The sequence below is a fragment of the Struthio camelus genome, chromosome 2 (genome assembly GCF_040807025.1).
Source record: "Struthio camelus isolate bStrCam1 chromosome 2, bStrCam1.hap1, whole genome shotgun sequence".
Classification (NCBI taxonomy): Eukaryota; Metazoa; Chordata; class Aves; order Struthioniformes; family Struthionidae; genus Struthio; species Struthio camelus.
Window position 1 is genome coordinate 125,908,980 of NC_090943.1, and position 22,288 is coordinate 125,931,267.

Consider the following 22,288-nt stretch of genomic DNA (forward strand, 5'->3'; position numbering starts at 1 on the left):
TTGGCTATTGGCCATCGTACTGCAGATGGAAAACACAATATAGTGATGTTATTTGGACTAAAGGGCACGACAACATTAGAAATGATGCAGGTCCCAAGACACTGCAAAGAGAGGAAACTATGTTAAGCAGACGCTGTTCATACAATATTTTCAAAGGAGGCTGTGCTCTTTTTACCTCTCAAGTAGCGAAACGATACTTAAATATACTTTCCTCAAATGTTATGAATGTTTTTAAAATTAAAGTGAGAAGGAATGCAATGATTTGGGGATTAGGAAGGGTGGAGTGACTGGATTACAGCTGGATATATTTTCAGCTCCTCAATGGAGTACTAACTAAAAGTAGTCATATTAAAATTATTGATCATATTATTTCTTATAATGTGATCTGAAATGTGCAAGGAGGAAAAAGTATATTCTATTTACTTCCAGGTGAACATATCTACCTCCTGGCACACTTCCTTGTGGACAAGACATTGTAATAAGCACCTCTTCAAGCAATTGGGTCAAAAACACCATAAGAGTTGATCTTGTACTTTAAGCTGATAAACACTCCCAATGTCAGGGTAGAAGCTGCAGCAGTAACAGGCTGTAGTGGAGCCGTGTGATACGTCCGCTAACGCACAGCCTGTATCAAGTTTGACTGAGTTTAGGGTTTAATTGTGAAATCTGTAGGTGTAATTACTGGAAAGGACAGATATTTACTGTATCTAGCTAATGTATAGCGCTAATACTACTGAACATGGCAACAATAATGCTATTTGTCTTTCAGATCCTAGCATGAATTTCCAGACCTGAAAGCTAAAATATATATGTATGTTTTGCTTGGAAACTCAGGACATTTGTTACGAAAATCTGTGAGACAGTAAATGTGGAGTCATCTTGTGTACAGAATCTCCTAGAGAGGGTAACAGCTTTGTAAGGCTTTGTTCCACCTTCTTGTATCTTGTACCATATAGTTTGTCCCATATGTTCAGAGTTTTATCGTTTACTGACTCTTATAAATTCGTATAGGCAAAGGCATTTCAAAGGAATATTAATTTCTTCTTCTTCTCTTTACTAACTGTGAAAAAATAAAAATCCAAAGTAATTTGAAACTGTAAGCCATAACATTCAAGGCCTCTAATTACCTAGCTAGCACAAATGCCTTCTTTCTATCTCTAACAAGAGCTAGAGCAGTCAGATTATGAAAGGGTAGGAGTATAAATGTCTCCGCTTTCCAGATAGAATCTGAATCCTCTGACCAAGAGCACAGGAACTAACATTAGGTCTCTCCCTGACATTTCTGCTTTCTGAAGAATTCAGTGCAATCAAGGAGCATCATCACAGTTTATACTGGCTCTGCCTCCAGTTGGGCAGAAAGCATGTTGTGAAATAAAAATGCAATTGTTATAGTCTGAGATGATGACTTTTGAAGACAGCTATCAAGGAAGAGGAATCATTTTAAGATTGCATTCCCTCCTTTTTCTTGTGTCCCTTTTAAAAGCTCGCATATTGTGGATAGTTCCTATTCACATGTAAAATTTTTTTTTAATTGCTTCTGGCTTGGAAAATGCAATTCAAAAAGCAAGACCGTTGCTAAAGCCAAAGTTCTGATTAAGATCCATCACATAAACATAATTACAGGGAGGGACACAGCTCTGCTATCTCATGCTGAAGAGAAAGCAGACATCCACCTCTTCACTGGGATAGAACGAAAAGCCAAGGAATTACAGGGCAGCCAGCTCAACATTCTCAGAAAATTGCAAAGGAATCATGCTACTTACAAAAATCCAGAAGAGAGCAAGGGAATGAATGGAGGCCACTATAAATTGGTCAAGAGCAAATCACTTCAAAACAATCTCATTTTCTTCTACAACAGAACAACAGGTCTTGTGGGTAGAAGACAAGCGGCAGCAGTCATCTGTGTTGGCTTCAGTAAGACCTTGACTGTAACTTGTAAGACATTTTTATAAACAATCTAGGCTAGATTAAGCTGCTACTACAATGAAGGGGTACAAATTGATGCAAAAAGCATATTTGGATTGTCAGTGGTTCACTGTCAAAAGGGAAGGCTACATCAAGCGGTCTTGTGCTGGTCCAGGCCTATTCAATCTCTTCAGTAATAACTTGGATGTTATTTATAGACTATATAGAGGTGAGGAGGGGAAATGCAAGCACACTGGACGGCAGGATCTGAATTCAGAAGAGCTCAGCAAACTCAGGAAATAGTCTGAAATGGTCAGGATGACATTTAAGAGGAAAAAATGCACTAGGCAGGATCAGCAGCAGCACAAACACAGGATAGGGAGCAAGCAAGAACTAGGTCAAACACCAGGAGTTTATAGCGGATCGCAGACTGAATATGAGCAAAAAATGTGACATTGCTGAAAAAAGACAAACCTCATACGGGGGTGCACACCGAACCAAGTTCCTGTGGCTACTTTTCCCAGCCACTGAATGTATCCAGGAAAAAATGTGGCAGAAGCTAACCTCTGCAATTCTTATTATGGGAGTCACAGCTCACAGACTCTTTCCTCAACTCCCTAAGTACCTGTTCTCATAGGTCAAAAACTCAGCACTTAAAGAAAAAAAGCAATTCTAAGCAAAGAAGTAGATTACCCAGAGCATGAATAGACTTTCTTGTTTTCCTTCTACTGCTCATATTTTCTAACCAATCTGTCATATGAAACAGGAGACTTAAATTGCTTACACCAGAAAGACGTTATTTTTCTGAAGGTAAGTAAATAGCTGGATGTTGAATAGTTTGAGAGAACAAAAAAAGGTAGAGAGAGAGAGAGAGAGAGAGAGAGAGAGAGAGAACCTGAAATGAGTAAAAAAATCTTAAATCTGGGTAATTTGAATGCAGCATTTTATGAAGAATCCAGCCAGCTTGGCAAAATAGTCAGACTTCTGTTAACACTTCAAAAAATCTAAAGTGTTTGTAAAGATAACCCCGCATCTTCAGAAAAAAGCTACCCTTGTCACACTTCCACTCTGATGGAAGGAGTCACCATATGGTGATTAAGCACAGTCTTTCCAAAGCTTTTCTAAGATCAGCAAAGAACTGCTGTCTTGTTCTTTGACATATGTTTCAGGTTATTCACAGGGGGCTGTGAAAACAGTTGAAACATGTGATTTTTTTTTACTTAACTCCCCTAAAAAAAGTGCTATTCAAGTCAGAGTTCTTCCCTTAAATCCATGTAATAGCACTGGGTCTGGATTCTCAAGGAGGAGATTGCTTATACGATACCTGTGACCCGACCCCTCTATTTAAAGACTGGCATTCAAAGATTAAAGACATATGTTGGACGAAAGATATTCTCAAACTCTGCATCAGCAACACCTCCTCCATCTAAAACCAGCCTGGGAAGCCCTGACAGCTGTTGTTATTCAGTAGCTCAGCGCGAATATGATTTACATTTCTGGCTTAAGATTGTGTTATCAGAATGAATAGTATCAACCTTAAAAAAAAAATGTTGAAGTGCTAAGGAAAATGGCTGAGACTGTTCCCTGTTGCTCAGACAAAACCATAGTTATCAGCACTGCTGTCAAGCGCTGCTGGGTATCTCCTGGGTGCCTGTTGGCTGCAGCGTCTGCTTATGGAAACTGTCCCTCGGTGCTGGGGGACTAAATCATTCCTGAAAAATATCCAGCATGGCTGATTCCCATTTCACTTGAAAGGTGGCAGTTAGCTCAAACAAAAATGGGATTCTGAAGAATTCTTCGGCCGCTGGAGTTACACCTACAGCTCTGTCCATTGCCGCAGGCTGTTACGGGGAGAGGTCACAGCTGCTTTGCTTCCTCTTACAAGGTCTTACCCAGTGCAGCCTTAGTACTTTACCTCCTACCGGCAGATGTCTGGGAAGTGCCCCACTCGGGCTGTGAGCACAATTTCTGCTGCCTGAATCACAATTTCTGCTGCCTGAATAAGGTCTATGCCTAGGCCAGTGAGCGATGGATTCGGCAAAGGTTTCCTCCAGCAGCCTGCAACAGATGGCACTTGCAGAAAAAACATCTTTGATTCAAAGTGATCTATTTTATCACTCCCCTCCTTCTAAAACCTCTACACAGCATTTAGGTGTATGGTTTCAAAAAATGAGGGACTAAAGCATCTCTTTTCTCACCTATGCTCCTTTCTGCCCATGGGTCAAGCTTGTTCCTTGCAGCAGCTCACACTGCTCACAGCACACTATGCTCCTATCTACTTCTCCTCAGGCTCCTGGTCTGTACTAGTTTATCTCTGCCTCCTCTCCTAACTTCATATTCTCTAGGGCGATTTAAACGTCTAGCTTAACTTTCAGAAGCAAATATTTCTGCCTGAACGGAACCAGCCAAATAGATAACTTCTTCCAGTGTGTGCTCCAACCAGTATCTTCTTATTTATATAAGTCCATGATCTTGTGCCTTTTTTCTTTGCCCTATTAGGACATTGTAAGGGTATACGAAAAAAGGCTTGTCTCCACGCACACAAAGGAGTGCAGAGGCACAATGGGGGCAGAGGGTGGGATAAGCAGGGCCAGTCCCATGTAAGCAGGTTACTGGCCGGTGTGCTTGCCCGGTTGTGCCCTGCACCTCGTCACTGGGACTGGGGATCCAGGGGCCCGTTACTGGGTAGACTCGGTATCTAAATCCAGCTACTGGAAATCCACATTGTATATATGTCTGTATATATTTCCCACTAATGGATCTTCATCCTGGTCAGTCAGAGGGAGGAACAGGATAAAGCCTGTTTGTGTTTTTCTGAATGCTGAGTGTTTGTCTATGCTGATCTGTGCAGCCGGCCGTGTGTATATTTATACAAATATAGACATATATATATAGCACGTGTGTGTCTGTGTATATGCCTACTGGGAATACGTGTTCAGCCTCACGACTGGCTGGAGCTGGGGGCTTGCTGCTTCAGAAGCTTCACCTCTGTCGGGCTACCGGATTCAGCAATCCCTAGCAGATGTCCCTTCAAAGACACCTGTGGTTCAGCTATGTCTTTTCCTCCATTTCTATTGCTTAGTCAACCTTGATTTAACAAAGAATTTTAACATGTATATAACTTAATCTCGACTGGTGTACATAAATTGCTGAATTTGGGATTACTCTCTTGAATCCTGGCCTCTGATCTGTCTTGTTCTCAGGGAGGTATCACCTCACCCACCTTAGACCCCTCCATCTGAGATAGCTCCCTATAGAGTCAGTGGAGAATGACAGACACCTTTCAGAAGTATTTTATCTGCTATCTATCTCACTTTAGGAGATGAATAACAGCTTAGAAGTACCTGCTTTTCTTCACTGACTGGTAAGGGAGTTTGCACGATTAACTTACATATAATTAATACTGCAGAGACCTACATGGATCAAATAAATCCTGCCTTCAATGTCCAGACTTCCTTATCCAAACTTTAACATCCAAACATGCTCTTTTTGTTGAAAAACAGAGACTAGACAATGTGTTTGCCCTCTGCTGCTCAGAATACAGTTTCCTAGAATATTTGGCTATTTTTAGGGTAGTCTGATATTTGATGGAACAGCTTACTGAGAGGAAGGTTTAGCAGTACACATCACTCTTCTAGCTAACAGGACTACAGCTGATATTTCTTTGATGATACACCTCCAAGGAGCACCCAGCTGGAGAGTCGTGTTGTTTTGGTGATACAGTGAAAGCTCTCTTCTGCACTACTGAAACATCGTGACACTAAAATTACATCCAAATTCTCTACTGGTATAAATAGGATTGACTCTGTTAACATGACTGAAAATAATCTATTTACATGAACAGAGAAGCTGACCTGCTGCCTTCTACTGAGATGTGCAAGTGTGGTCCTGACCACATATTGACATGTTTCACAACTCTGGTTGTTTTAGTTCTTTGCTGCCTGAGTGTGTTTTGCCTGCCTTGCTTCCTGCGTTTTCTTTGGATTTGACAGCCTGCCTCACTTCTTGGGCTAAACAGCTGAGCAGCATTGATGGCTGCTCTCCAACTCTCTTCCTATCCTAACTCAAAAGTAGCTTCATCTCTCCAGTAACTTGTATGCATTTGTTGTGTTTGTAAAATGTGTGGGAACATGGGGGACTGAAAGGTCCTTCATACTAAACGAAACAATATGCTGCTATATTGCTGTAAGCTAGTTTGAACTCCCAGGAGATCCTCATGAATCTGACAAATGCTCAAATTTCTGGAAGCAAAATTAAGTTTGAATCTTTGCTCCTCATTTGTTTCTAAAAATACTGTGTTTTTTCTACTCAGAAAACAGTAACACAAAACAGCAACAAGATTCTTAAGTTTTATTTATTAAATCAGGAAATTACTCAGTACTCTACTGAATAGCTTTCTTTTCTTCTTCCTCTTTTCGTGGTAAGCCTGCAGAGAGGATTTTCGACAGATGGGGAAAGGCTGAAACATACAAAGGATGTTAGAGTTCAACAACAGCATGCTACACATGTTCCAGAGGAAAGAGAAACATCACCTTAGGGACTTGATCTGAACATCGACATTATAATAACGTGGTGAAACATTCAGATCCAAAGCCAGGAGACAAGAGAATGTGACCAGCGTCATTCCCAGGTGTGGTGCAAAGATGTTCGGCAGCCAAGAGGAAGGGAACTCTTTCTTCAGTAGCAGAAAATTCTCAAAGGACCATCTGGATTTGAATAGAGGATACTTATTAAAGGAAATAATGCATAAACTATGACATTTTCCTTTGTAATTTACATGCCTTTACACACACATCCTTTTTATAACACACACACACACACACACACACACACACACACACACACACACGCGCACACGCACACACACACACACACACAGAGTTTATGTACTCCCAGAACCTAAAAATGCATTCACAGTCTACAGCTTTTTTAATCTTGTGAACTGAGAAATTTCTTGAGGAGGAGAGAACATGGCCAAAAGACAGGAAAACAGGAATCTCCCCTTTGGCATCTGAATGTGAGACAGGATAATTTTGCTTTCCTTATTTAACCCAACCAATCCATTCGTTTAAAATTCAGTAATTCCTGTGATTGACTCCCATGCAATGAGTTACAGGGAACAGGTAAGTCTAAAGTCATAACAAGGGTATGACACTAGACATCTTTACCTTTCCGACTGATGCTTCCTTACCGCATCTGTCTGGTGTTTGCTCTTATAAAAATCCTACAGGATCTGAAAAAAGTGAAGTCAGAAAGATTCTGTGGAGAAGTAACAAGACTCAAAAGGTTTTATTATAAAAGCTACATTATTGATTCAAGTGATCTTGTTTTTTTCCTATAGCTTTTATGTAAGTCTACAGAAAGTGAGACAAGTCTTCATTCCTTCTAGAATTTTGTCTACTACTTCTATGTAAAAGATGCTAAATATGTGACTTTTTTTTTTCTCCTATCATATTTACATTGGCTCTCCTGGATGCGACTAGCACCTCTGTTAATAGGAAATAAATACGGGACGGTAAGTAATTGAATAGAACATTACTGAAAAGGTTGCTTTATCTGAATTTGTTAATTTTTTTTCTTGCCCACTGTTAGCTAGCAGAAAGAAAATAGAACTATTTATCATCAAATCTTCTGCCTGCAGGTGAATGAATCTGTTATCTTGGAAGATTATCGTGTAAAGCAGGTATTTTTGTAAAGTGGCAGTGCATGGAACCAGCTTAACACAATACTCTCCAGCAATCTTTTCCATTTCTAACTTTCCATTAAGTCTTCCTTCAAGGCAATAACCTTTTGCTCAGCCTTCCATGCCTATAGAAGAAAAGGGACACATAAATGCTCTCTGCATAGGATTAACTAAGGGCCCTGTTCTCTTGCCACACGTGCACAGGTACACTTGTTCCAAAACACCTGTCTCTCTGCCACGCTGGGGAGCTGGGCTGATGCGTGGCCCTTCCCCTATCTCACGGGCAAGATATGCATGCTGATCCAGAGGGCACAAGAGGAAGGTATGGGCCACTGCCTTCCAGTAAATCCAGGCCTGACCTGTGTGTATATATATATATGTGTCTGTGTGTGTGTGTGTGTGTGTGTAAGCATATATACAAGCATATTACCTTTGGTAACAAAGGCTAACAGCCTAATAATACAGCTTTGCCCTAGTTTACACCAAAGACACTGAAGTCAGGACCCTAAACTCTATTTCATGTCATATTTATGTTCATATCAATCACAATATTTGTAATCCAAATGCAGTAGCACACTGCAATTAGTAGCCTGTACCAGGGCCCTTGGGGTTAACCTGTACTGACACATAGTTTCTGCTCTGAGGAGCTTGTGGTACCAGCAACTAGCATCACACGTGTCACTAGGAACACTGATTTCTTGCTTCATAGCAGCTAAATAGAAGCAAAACTGAAACACGTGGTAGTTTTGAAAGAGGATGTGTCCTCTCCCTACCATCACAGCAGCACAACGTTCTGGCATTCGATGTTCCGTTGTCTTCTTGAGTTGGCCTGACTCAACTCGAGAGCAGCCGCAGCAAGACAGACTGCATTTTTCTTTGCCATTTGCACAAGTGAAGACTCACCAAGCAAAGTCTAGTCACGTTCATATGAGGGAAACTTGAACAGGCTGATGTGGTCACAGCAAGTGAATGGCACCTATGGCAGACAGGTGACAGGAGCCATGTGTCAAGATGTACAGGGGAAAATCATTTTGCATCTGTTATTTTGCAAAGAACTCATTGCCAAGTTATCATGCACTGCCTTGTTTAGAGTTTGAACACACAGAAAGCCCATTGCTCTTGTTTTTCACCTCAGTCAGCTCATGCTGTCTCCCAAGATGCTTACTTCGGGAATCTGATCTTAATCACATAAAAAAAGTTGACACCGATCTCAAAGTAGAGGAAGGAAAGGCTTTCCATAAAAAAAGAGTATTTTCTATTTTTCCACTACTAATCCAAACAGGAGGACATGCTCTGAAGTCTGGCCACTACACGCAGTGGGCCAAAAACCACCTTGGACAGTATTGGTTTTCAGTACAGTCACTGAGCATACATAGCCACCTATAACAAACAATAGCAGGAAATCCAGCCCTCAGGCAACAGAAAGCTCAAACATATAAAATCCAACACACATACTATTTACTTCCATATTAGGAATGATACTGAAGATGGATGAATGGTGGAACAATAACTCTATGGAATGTTTACAGCCAGGAAATAAAAGCTATTTTTTTATCAGCACACCTTTACTTATTCTGTACGGCAATAAAAACATTTATTTATGTCCAACACTAAACATGTACACAAAATGGTCAAACATATCGTTTGTAGAAGAAGAAGGGGGTACTTTTTCTTCTTTTTCCTTTCCTTCCTTTATTGTGGAAAAATACAGAGTGCCAGAAACTGAGAGGAAAATGGTCTTGTTTTTATATATTCTTTCATATTACTGCTGTTTTTCTCCTATGCATTTCTATAATAGGAAAACAGCAAAATAATAACCAGTAGTGTTTTTGCCTTTGATAGGAAGCACTTTTGTTTAAACTGAAAATACTCAGAAAAAAAGTTTTATTTAAAAATGTTCTCATTGAACAAGAAAAGATAGAACATTCTTCTTACAAAGACCACATTTATTTTCAACATTTGTTTTACACTTTCCAATTAACTTCACTTTACAGTTTCATGCCAGACTCTGTCTCTGTCCAAGCTAGGTAGCTAAGCCCTTTTCTTTTCTTCTGCACTCTGTTGTTGGCTGTGGGTTGCTCCTTGTCTCGGGCTTCCCATCTCACAGGCTCCATAGCTGAAAATTTGGGTATATCTGACTAAGGGCATTTCATTTGGGTAGGACTCAGTGTTTCATTTCCTCATATCTTCTGAATTTTCCCATATAATTCTCAGGTATCTGTTAAAAATGACTGTGATGATTTCCTGTGTGGATTTGCCTTTGACTTTGTGCAGGTTTTTTGAGAGAATGGATATTCTAATGTGGTTCTTATACATATGAAAATATAATAATGCCCTGTGAACTTGGGAGGGAATATAGCAAAGAAGATGATTCCTTGCTATCAAACTTTTCTGGAAGAAAGTGGCTTAAAATTAATTTGGAGAGGTCACACTCTGTCCAGACTATGGCATACTTGAAGATACGGTTCAGTGAGAGGATCAAAGGAACCCTAAGCTACTAATAATTAAAGAAAGTCAAAAAAGTATTGATTACAACAAAAATGGCACTTGTAAAAGGCCCATTTTCTTTTTAAGAAACTATTGGCTAGGTCTACTGATAGCAGAGCCTACTGCAGGAATACATATTTTAATACGTAAAAATGGTTCTGTGAAGCTGAACAGCTAATAGAGGGGCTAATAAGCCATCTGAGATTTCTGTGTTGTAAAGGATAACCAGGGATTTTAAGGTCTTTGTTAAAACGGATTTGTCCATTTGTCCATTTGTCCAGGGGATATTTAAAGATGTCAAAAATGACAAGTAAAGCTGAGTAAACCCTACTTTATCAGACAAGGAAAATAAGAAGAAGCTAGAACTTTCTAAGACCATCTGTTTCCCAAAAGTCTGCGTGGTAACACTTCAGGGAAAGCCTAAGCCTCCAAAAGGAGGGGAGAGGAGACGAAGAGATATTTTGTCGTATGGCTCGAAAAAGCAAGGAGCTAGCTAAAGCAAAAGATCTATAAATGGCAAAATATATATTTGTCTTTTTTACCTCAGTAGCTTTTCCCCTTTTGAAATCTACTATATTCAATTCAATTTCAGCTCTACTTCTTTCAGCTGAGATAAAGATATCTTCATTTCATTGCTCTTCCTAGCAGCACACATTTTAAAGTACTATGGTATATTCACATACACCAGCACTGTGGTATTAGTATTTGTTTGACAGGACCAGCTGTAAGAATTGCATCACTTTGCTGAATTTTCTGCTGACAGAGTCCTTGTTGGCTATATTTCTTTCACTCATTGATGCTATGCAGTTGATACAGTGCCAGCACGCACATTCAGTTTCAAACCTTTGTTTCCCCAAGGCTCGACAATGACACTTTCTGCACTTTCTGAAATTACAGCTTTCCATGTACCGAATTTTGATTATTGTCTTTCATGAGAGAAAAAAAAAAAGCCAGATCTGGAAATCTAGAGATGCAATTATGAACAGTGATTTAATAATGAAAAGGTTGGTCTTATGGGTTAAACAGAACAGCATGTGGTCTGCTATTTATTTCTTAGTTAAGAGAGGCCAGTGAAAAATAAAATTTGATAAACTATTATTTGCATCTGGTTTTAAAATAGGATTTCTTTGTGTCTGCAGAAGTGTTGATAGTATGTATTTTATGGTTTGCTGACAACTTTCACAAGAAAACTTACGATAATGATCAGACCAGGAACAAAAAGGTTCTTAGGATTTTTCTGGATTTCTCTGCCTATATAAATGAGTCTCTATATCAGATTTCTGTAGCTATTTTACTTGAATGGCCTACAGTATAACAGGATATAAGCAATGCTAAACCATCCGAGCCTAACTCACTCACAAACTCAGTTACGATAAGTCTCAGGAAAGATCTCTCGCCTCTCTTACTTACTGGTCTCTTGACTGTGGTGGTCTGCTGTTGAAATATTTCGGAATGCTACACCCTGAGGACATGAGAAATAGGAATACTTTACAGAAAATTCTTGATAGAGAGAGATCATCAAAATCAATTTTGGAGAAGGCGAGGCTAGATTTAACTTGTTGTATCAGAAGTTAATTATCCCTGAGTTTTCTGACCAATATTTGATATCACTTGCTGAAGAAATCAAGACAAGAGGCATTGCATATTAGCTAGTAGACTCAGAGCTACTACCTGCTATTACTCTACTACTATTCTATAGTACTCTATTGCTAATAGCGGGCAACACTAGTGGTAGCCTAATGAAGTTTCTTCATAGCTCCACCTTATCCAGCTAATTAATATTTTCTTCTTCTCTGCACCAAAAAAGTAAGTGCATAAACAGTCTTCAATCATACCCAGCTTTTTTCTAAAAAATTCATTTCCTCGTTTGTTTTTGATTATTTTCTTTAATTTATCACTTTATTGTGTCTACTGTGTCTACTGGAATTTTTATAAACTCTATTTTAAAAGAGATCTGAGACTACATGTTGTTGGAGGAAACTGGAATATTGTTCTCTGCCGGATGTTTTAGCGCAGCTAGCTCCCTTTTATGTAGAGATCCTGAAACAGAACAGGTTAACTACAGAAATGATGCCGCCACACAGGACATGAGATTTCCTAAAGTGTGGCTGCAATATATTGTACGCATGCACAGGAATCTTGGCTCTAAGCAATGCTTAACTATGTCTTGCCATTTCAGTACTTTCTAAAGATTTGTGTGCTTTTATTATCACCAGCCCCAGATATGTTTCATCTTCATATTGTCCTAAAACACACAGCTTTGCACTCCTCTTTTTTTTTTTTGTCTTCTGGTCCTTACATTGCCGCTGACTACACTGTCAAGTTTTCTTTGATAATAATTTATGGAGGAGGAAGGGGGAATTAATGAAATTGAAGTTCTCAGATATTAACACTACCCCAGGAAACACAGTTTAAAAAATATGGTCAAATTGAATTGAAAACAATACATACAGGGAAATCTGACAGAATCGACAAACAGACAGGCCAGATTTAAAAAAAAAAAAATTCTTAGATTGAGTTAGAGGGTCGTATGACAGTGTCAAAGGCCCACACAAGGCTCACTGAACCAGAAACTGATTTCAAGTGGCACAGGCGCTCCGACCGTAAAAACAGGCTTTTGTGGATACATTAACCCTACCCTTTAGCAAGGGGTCAGTCTGGATTGCAAGACTACTCCTGTACCTATGAATTTTCTGTTTGTTGTGCAATTCTCTTTTCCCATCTTACGCCCAAGGAAATCACCCTCTTGGCTAGCCAGGCTGGCTGCCCCATGGCAGGTAGCTGGTGGCCTCCATGCACAACGCCCCGGGTGTATAATGTCAATGTCCCTTCACTACATGGGAGCCACTGGCACCAACAGCTCCTTCGTCTTCACTGCTACCCTTTCAAGCTCTTGGCATTGTGATCAGCAGGTCACAAGAAAAATCAACTTGATGCATGCATTCATGCAAGCCATCATGCTAAACAATCCATGGTTATCTCCATTACACTATAGCTGATTATGTAGGAAAGATCTAAGCTAGCTTGCACTCTCCAATTTAACATCTGCTTGGAGGATACGTTAGATGAAATCAGAAAGAAAAACATTTTGGTAGAAAATAAATCACAGATTATACAATTCATTTCCCATCCAACAGATCACTGTGTCCCAGAGGAATAGGCAAAGCAGCTGCATGTATAAGATGCTGGGTTTTATGTCCATACATGAGAGAGAAAATAGTAAACGAGAGATCTCACAAAGTCATGTTCTTTTTTGGCATTTTAAATATGTGTTAAATAGTCATGTGAATGCTTCCTTGCCCAGGATTAAGGTTTATGTTAAAAAGTCACATGCATCCTAAGCCAGGGACCACTGCTAGTCATACTTATTCTTTTCCTTTAAAGCTGTTTTGGGGAAGATGCAGTTAACTGAACAGGACTCACAAAGTCTTTGAAGCCAATAAACTGTATTAAAGCAGATTTTTTGCTGAATTTGTCTTGGTGGCTGATTAGAGGAACTTATATTCATTAAGAATTGGCTCTTTTGAACATTAATGGCATGACTCATTACCATGCAGAAATCCTGGTATAGTGCCGAGGAAGGGGGGAATTTTTAGTATTCGGAAAATGTTTGTAGCTCAGCATCTCACTGAACTCAGCCATTATGCGCCATCAAACATGTGGATACTTCACGACCCGGACAATAAATTGACAACATCTAGCTAAAATATTTGCTATTCAGCCTCAGTTCAGAAGGTACCTGGAACGAGTCACAATCTTTGGTTGTCTTATGATATACTGTTCATCCTGCACCCTGCCAGTTGCAATACGCAATACAGAGGAACTGTAATGTGGTACAGAGAGTCTGACACTGTTTGAGGGGAACCAGTTTTAGCATTTGGTTTATAATTCTTAAAAATTTAAAACTGCATGGGTGGTCTGAAGTCCAACACTAGTACATAGCTTTATTTTATTCTTCCACTGTTATTTCACTGCATGTAGGTCAAGGGCAGCAGGGCATTGAAATGGCTTCTGAAAGAAATTTGTGGTAGACAAGAGCATTCAGAAATATGTAAAACTGACAAACAGTTAACAGAAAAAAAGGGTCAAATGTTACGGTCACCTTCTTTATGCATCTCTAACACTTGGTGACCATCCTGAGTTTTTTCTTCAGTTTAAAAAACACCTCCCGAGTCATTACTCTTGCTGGTGGTGTGCCATTGCTATTCTTAGTCATGGTGTGGGCAGAACGCAGAGTTAGGACAAATTTCCCCATGTATTTTCCTGCAAACCTAAGTCATCCTTGCCCTATAAGGGGGAGCTTGATCTCCTTTTGCCTAATGAGGCATTTAATCCCTATCGCCCTCTGTGGAAAGGCATGGCAGATAATGCAAAGGCCAGCACTGGAGTAAGTGATACGGGAAGGGGAAGATGGCACTCACCTCACTGTCCTTCTACACAGGCCACCCAATAGCCTCTGATGTGAACAGCTGCTCTGGGTCAGATTCAAGCTGGCAAACTACAGGTGCAAAATCTGCTGCTCATTTGCTCTGGCTTGAGTCCTCTAGGCCCTAACAAAGAGACGAGTGCTAAGGTTATCCAAATGGCCTTTTAAAATGTGAAGAGAATGGTGTTGGCTGCAAAGTCAAGCTCTCAGAAATTAGGAAGTATCCTTGCAGACGCAATTCCTCCACTTACTACATAGATGCTATGGTGCAGCTTTTCGTGACCATATTGTTTCTTTTTTTTCTGGGTGAGTTCCCAGTGCGATCCGGAATCAATATCTACAAGAGAAGCGGCACAGATATCTTTCCCTTGTGCTCAGTGCCTACCTGGCAGCAGATAAGGTGTTATCTTTTCCATGAATCTAATGAAAGGGCACGATACAAATACTACTTTTCACAGATTGTGAGAAAAATGTAATATTCACCACCAAGATTCTTGAGCTCTAAGGATAGGCTGTGAGCCGCTGATTAAAATTGCAACTGCTGATGCAGAGCTAAGCGCACAGCTTCAGCACAGTTATTCTAAATATTTCTCTGAGTGCAGTTGGGATGGGTGTTGCAGACCCAGATCTTACTGGACTGACTCTGAAAAGACATTTTCTTGGCATGCCTGTGTCAGGGTGGAGATTATGGTCAGAGAAAACTGTAGTGAACTTTACAAAAATAGTAACGCCAAACTGGCATTAGGAGAAAGGCGATTAGAGTGACTGTTTTCCTGACTGAAACACTTCCCTTAGGCCAAACAGTACTTTTTTGTAAAGAAGGATTATTTTTACTCTTTCTTTCAGACAACACATCTCCCAAAATGTATTAGTAGATATTATGTGGCAGTGATATCTTTGAGATATGCAGCACTAACAGGTCTGAAATTCATACACACATGCATCCCTACAGTACATTTTCTGTTCAGAGTTGAAGTCTCCAGCTAATAAACCAGTGTTAACATGGAAAAACTGAAATATCCGCTCTGTTTTGTCAGGGCTGCCAAGTGAACTGTAGGCAGGACATCGCTTTTTAAAATTAGAGAGAGCCCTGAATCATCACATTATGTTGCATTCAAGCATGCCAAAGGTCACAGTTTCCCCTTTTCTCTAGTTCCTAGAAAACTGTGTACTCCTACGTGCCCAAATGCTCCCAAAAACTGTCCATAAAGAAAGCTGTAGCGGGGCAGGACTCACACTTCCAGGGGGCAATGAAGTGTTGCCAGAGCTGGTAGAAGATGGCATTGGCTTCAGACACCTGACTCTGAAACCTGCCTTCCCAAAGAAACTGTAAATATGCCCCAACTTTCTAAAGTGAGGAAACACTGCACACAAGCAGGAGGTGCCCTTTAATGTGTTTCACCTCTGTAGTCCTGGCCGCTAATTCGAAGTTCTGTTTAAATAGAGGTTAATAAATTTTACCTAGGCAGAAGATCTGTACTTCTCATACACATTTTCGGTCTTCCATAAAGAAGTTTCAAGTAACGTTTCAGTTTGGAAAAGGTACTTCCCATCTCCCGTCCTACTCTGCCCTGCAGTGTTGCAGAATAATTACGGCTTTTCGGTGAGTAGTGAGCATCTAGTTTCTACACATCTGTGCAAAACACCTGGGAAGGCTTTAAGCAGAGATAGCTCCCCTTGGGAACGTCACCCACGTCCTGCAGCCAGCTCTGCAGGGTACTCACCCGAGCGGGGCGCTGACGCGTATCTGGAGAGCAGCACCATCTTGTGCTCCCTGCGCATATCCAGCCAGGAGCAGAGGTAGGGAAATGGCAGTAAGCAATTTTCCTGTGCTCTGCCAAACCTATTTTACAAGGTATTGCGAGTCACTGCGCCTGGTGCGAGCCTGGAGCGCTGCCAACAGCTACGGCACCACCCTGGCCAGGGAACAGCAAGGAAATCTGAAACAAGGACACAGGGGATATAATGAACCCATTTTCCTTTTCAAACTGTATTTTGCACAGGGTGGGGTGGAAGCGTGTAGCTCTGGAAAGCAAAGGAAGCCAATGAGCCAACCACCCGCTCTCTCAGGACTTGTTCTCCAGGTTGGACGTTAAAGCTGGACATCCGCATAGAAATCCTCGATAAGGGGGGCCCGAATCGAAAGCCATTTCCGGAGTGGCTTGACAGCTTGGCCTAGCCAGGGCAGGACCTGCGCTCTTCCTGCCCTCCTCCTTTCACAGTGTTTTGGATCTGCCTAAGTGACCCTGGCCCCTTGCCCAGGGGGAAGTGTCCTGTCATCACCAAGCACGGGCGTCCAAGCCATTAGCCGTAAAAGTGACATTTAGCTGTTTTACAAATTGTTCTCCATTACACCTCTGCATGGTGAGTTAGTAGTTGCTCAGATATTGTGGTGACAAGTAATGTAAAAGTACCGATACATAAATAATAGCAAACAGCCCTGTCAGAAGCCCACTGAAGTCAATGGGAGGACTCCCACTGTCCTCAGCCGGCTTTGGATCAGGCCCAGAGACTGTCTGGCCTTAGATAAGGAGAGGTTTGTGTGGGGATTAGAATACCTAAACTGAGTAGTAGCCAGGATTAATTACACTACTAATTATTGATGAATTAGCCCAACTGATCTTCCTTGATAGCTAGGATTCAATGTCATAACTTATAGTCTTAAGCTCAGCAGTACTGAAGTATTTCAGCACGTGCCTCACCTTGAGCATACAATTAGTTTCCTGGACTTGCCTTTGTTGCTTTTTTTTAGAGAGCTCTTGCCTCTGTGAACATGGATTTCTCTGATATAAAGTTAATTAAAACACATGATCATATAAACTCACAGTAGACTCAGTAATTCCTGGTGTAGTTGCTGTGTGCTCATATTGGTCCCACTACTTGTAAGATGTGACTAGATATTGTTTTTGAGGAAAAAAGGGGGGTGGGGGAAGAAAGGAGGAAGAAAATATTAAATAAGCAAATATAACACTTACAACTGTGGCTGCCTTTTCATTTAAAATGTTATAAAGTAATAAGTAACTCAATGAAAATGTTTAGAAGTTCCTTTTGGGAATGGTTTTGTTCTCTTATATCAGGTGTGTGTGTTTGTAAGGATATCTCTGTTCTTACTGACTGGTGATACTAGGAAGAAAGCAGAGATTAAAGGGTTAGGTACAAAATAGGAAGTTCTATAACTAACAAAAAAAGGGAACAAATTTTCTGGGCTACCAATACCCACCGGGCTAGGAATGCCGCCCTTGGTGTAATATTCCTTGGGAAGCTTCCAAACAATGCTGTGCTGTGGGAAGGAAGTTATAATGCAGTTGTGTCTCTGTCTTATATTGACTGCCAGGTCAAACAAAGCCCAGAGTGATTTGAAATTCACTTGCTGTGCTGCTGCCTACTGCAGCCAGTCTGTGAAGGAGGCTATTGTGAGGGAAAAGTGGAAACAAAAAGCAGCTGATCTTCACAGCCCTCCCTCATGAGACAGCACTGAATTTGTTGTAACTTCTCTTTCCAGCAGCGGAGGAACAGATTAGTATCTGATTATGTATCAGCACATTCACAAATGCTGAACAGCAAAAGCTCGCTGGCATCCCTTATTAGGACTGTGAAAAGAAATGATTCAAATCATTTAGAAACTGCTTGACAGCGCTTTTGAGATTAAGTTGCTTTAAAATAAATCTGTGTCTAAGCACTCAGAGATAAGAATACGAGAACTGCTGTACTGGATCAGATTGAAAGTCTATTTGGTATCTGGTCTCCAGTAGTAGCCAGATATGGATGCAGAGGAAAGCATACAAGAGTATGGCATATACCAAGTGACCCTTTCCTTCTTATATCCTTCCAGCCACCAGCACTCCAAGACTGAGGGGCTGCTCTAGCTGCAGACTGCATGTACCCTCTTAAATTGAATTGTCTGGATGCTAGACCTTCCCACCCCAAATTCATCTAAATCCTCTGTCAACTAATTTACATAGCTGGCTTCCACAGCCTTCTGAGATCATGACTCCCGCCATTTAATGAATTTTAATGATTGCTTGAAAATCACAGCTTTTGTTTCTTTTTCAGTCATTGTGCGTTAGCTTTCTGAGGCTTTTGAACTCTGAAAAAAGGTGAAGGGAGAAAAACCATCATTCTGACTTCATCTTCCCTAGAGCGTAGATGATTTTATAAGCCTCAATCCCATCATATCATTTTTTTTTACAAGGTAAAGATGGACAGTAGCTTTAAACTCCAAAATGATTAGTAAATGAGACATTAGTGAATGTTGCATTTTATCCATCTGTAAAATGGGAGTTCTACCATTACATTTGTTTTTAACATTTTGTCTTCACCTCCACTCTAATTTATGGAAAAGTTCACCTAGTAGAACAGTTCCAGATCATCTAATTTTTTAGCAAGCTTCCTGATACTGCACAGTTAATGGAGACTACAGTCTTCTCAGTTGCACTGAACACAGTGGTGCTGTATAGCAAACATACAATTAGGAGGTAATACAAAATTGTACTGAAGAAAGAACTCGCCTTTTGTTGCAATTGTTCACTACAAAATCATCACTGAATGGATGTGGTGAGAAGTGTACACGTCTCACTGACACACTTTTTGCAAATGTTATATATGCAAAGCACAATAGACCAGAAAGCCATGGCCATGGCAGATGTAAATATGCAGGCCACATGCAGTGGATGAATTCGAATAGCCTCTCTTGAACTTAGTGAGCTCATCGTGGAGAATGTGTACTGTCTTCCTGTATAAGGGACAACATTCCTATTTAAATTCCAGAGATAGTGTATGAACCTTAATGGGAAAGCCATCATTCTGAAAAAGGACATTTTGAACGTCACATTTCAAATTCCCTGAGGAATTTAACAAACCCATTTTCGTTTCTGAAATTCTACTTCCGTACAAACACCTCCTCTAATACGCTACCAGACTGTGTAGTCAGGCTGGCTAAAGGACGCTTCTTCCCTTCAGCTTCCTCCAGAACAAGGAGTTGTGAAATAAAATCAAGAAAATTTTCATTATCTTTTCAATAAACAGTGCAAAAGTACCTTGGAAAAAATTTTAGAAGGTATCTTGCCTCCATCTTTCAGTGAAGTTTTATCTAATACGACTAATTTGTTACAGAACTTTAAAGTCACAAAAATATGTGGAGCAAGCCTGCCCATTAACTTCAGTGAAATGTGAGTTGACTGTTATTATTAGAAAAGAACATGTTTACCTATTCAGGGCTGAAGCCAAAGGAATTTCCACCAAAGGAAATCCCTACCCAAAGCAATAGGGATGTACTTTACCTGCAAAAGTGGTAGTCTTCTGCCAAAAGAAGACAGGGCATTAAGCTTGGTCATGTTTCCTACTGCCAAGACCAGACTTAGAGACCATCCAGGTCAAGACAGCAGTAGAAACACTCAAATCTGAAACCAGCCATTTCAGCACCTCTGCCTCATTTTGAATTCCCTTGACGAGTCTGTGACTACTTCTATTTACCTTATTTGTTCCTTAGGTTGGTATTTTTGGTGTATAGTTTGAATTGCCTTGTTCAGGCATTGAGTATGTGTCCCTATGCTCCTACTTCCTGGAAAATTTATTGGCTGCAAAAAACAATTGCTTTGCAGAAGTCTCATTCATACATATTGCTCCGCCCTTAGCATCTGCTATTGAAATCCTGGAAGAAAGGTACCTCTGGTGTAAAATTCATATGCCTGACCAGAAACATCCCTAGAGAGCACTCAGACTTTCCCTCCACCATGGCCGGTGATGTTCCTATAGTCAAGTCAGTGAAACTTATTAAAGGAAGCAGACTTCCCTGGAGACAACATGCTCAGTATACTGCAACTTCACTGCTTCTCTGGGATCATATAGGAGCATAGCTTGTCCACTGGCCTGCAAAACATGGCAATGTCTTTATTCCTAGCAGATGACCAATCACACCAGTTTGATTGTACCTTACAGTCATTTAAAGAAGTCTTTGTTATATTTACGCATCCTATCAGGCAAATGCTTGGCTGCCTTATTAGCAGTTACTACTGTTAGCAGTTTGGACATCATTTTTTGCAATAAAAACTGCTCTAGATGACAATCCACTAAAAACTCATTTAAGTATGAACGATAGTTTTGTGAGATACATACTGTTTGTGCACTGAAAACTACCAGAGATTTTTTCATTCTTTCTTCTTACCTGTTGGTTCCTTCTACTGATGAATGGAGCAGGAAGCTGAGTTTACTTATAGCCATGGGCAGAATCTCTGTGAAAAGAAACAGGGTAGCATTGTTTTAATAGATCTCAAGGGTTGCATCTCTAGTTAGCGTTCATAGACTCCAGCACTCTTATTTCCCCAAACTAGGAGCCCACATCCAGTTTGCTAACTGAGAACGGCTCCTGGCCCATGCTACCCCCACAAACCATGATGTCTGGGAAAGTGCCAGCTAGTGTGCCACGACGCTGTGCCATTTGACAGTGTGGACAAACCTACACCAGTGCTTCAGCCTGTGCTCTGGCCCTGTTTTTTTACTAGCACAGATATCTCTATGGCATAGATACAGGCTGTCAGGAAGGTGAAATATGAATGCACATCACTTTGGAAAAAAAAAAAAGCACCTGCTCTGTTCCTCTTTTTTTCTTGCCAGCCTAAAAAAGAAAAAGGGTTATATTTAATGCCGCAAAAAATGTAGCACCTCTGTGCACCTCAGCTCTACTTGATCACAACCACATTAGCATTACTGCACTCCCTGAGATAATATTTGCTGGGAGCACGAGGACCCTGAGGGAGTGTCTATGGCTTGATGGAGCGAAGCACTTGCCAACATGCACGCACCGTGCTCCCTACTGTGCTGATGCCACTCCCCAGGCATGCCTTGCAGCACAGGCCGGGGCATTGCAAACTCCTTGTGTTTGCACAGGAGGCAGAAACTGCCAACAGTTCTGCTTTGAAGTTTCCTCCTGGCCATAGCATTTGGAGGATTTAGCTCCTACGGAGCTAAACTCCTATGGGTTATAATCATCTGGATGTGAATCTCAGGTTGCTTCAAAGGACTCAAAAGATGCCGCACAATAAAAATGCATGCATAAGGGGTTATTTGGGTTTGGCACCATGCATGGGACTAGACTCAAATTATGTTTTTATTGCTAATAAGATCTGATTATAACATTGTCTGCATTTCATGATCACTGTTTTGCAAGTTTTCTTTGTATTAGGTAACACCGGGATGTCTACACCACAAAATGGAATGTGATGCAGAAATCATCAAAGCAGTGCTGACCAAAAACTGTTTAAGAAAAGAAAGAAACCCAAATTGTAAGTCCACAAGGCACAGCAGAGTCCAGCAGAACTTCCCAGGGACACCTGGATGCGCTGCGTTGTAATGGCGAAATTGAGTTCACCGGGATGAGTGCTGACGCCACCCAGCTCGTACCTAAGCGCTGCTAACATCTGCTGAAACTGCTGTCGCTCTCCTAGTGTTCAGACTGATTTAAATCTGAATTTATGCAAAAGACACTCAGAAGGCAGATTCTGACTCAAAGGGCACCAAAGGGCCCAGATAGCTGTGATCCGTTTGTGTCCACTGGTGTTAACAGGCCCAATGCTGTGAAGTCTAGTAACTGGAGGGGCTTTTGGGTCAGGCCAAGGTGCTGAAACTCTCCCTAAGAGTACCGTGTCTCAGCCACGTGCTCAAATGAACAAACTAATTTCTGCACTTTTACAGGGAATAGCAACATTTGGACCTTAGGTGACCCGGTATTGTCTGGGTTCTGGATGAGGATAACAAGATCCTTCAAAAGATTTTTAAAAGTGAGTCAGGCG

At 40.8% G+C, this 22,288-nt stretch overlaps 1 long non-coding RNA gene across 1 annotated transcript; it reads right to left on the reverse strand.

Annotated features, from left to right (window-relative positions):
* Positions 1 to 6,305: 6,305 nt before the first annotated feature.
* Positions 6,306 to 20,724, reverse strand: LOC138066021 (uncharacterized). Its single transcript, XR_011139162.1, has 6 exons — positions 20,665 to 20,724; positions 16,226 to 16,441; positions 14,497 to 14,625; positions 8,492 to 8,564; positions 7,074 to 7,138; positions 6,306 to 6,611 (listed from the first exon to the last, which is right to left on the reverse strand). It is a non-coding gene; the product is annotated as an uncharacterized lncRNA (long non-coding RNA).
* Positions 20,725 to 22,288: the final 1,564 nt, after the last annotated feature.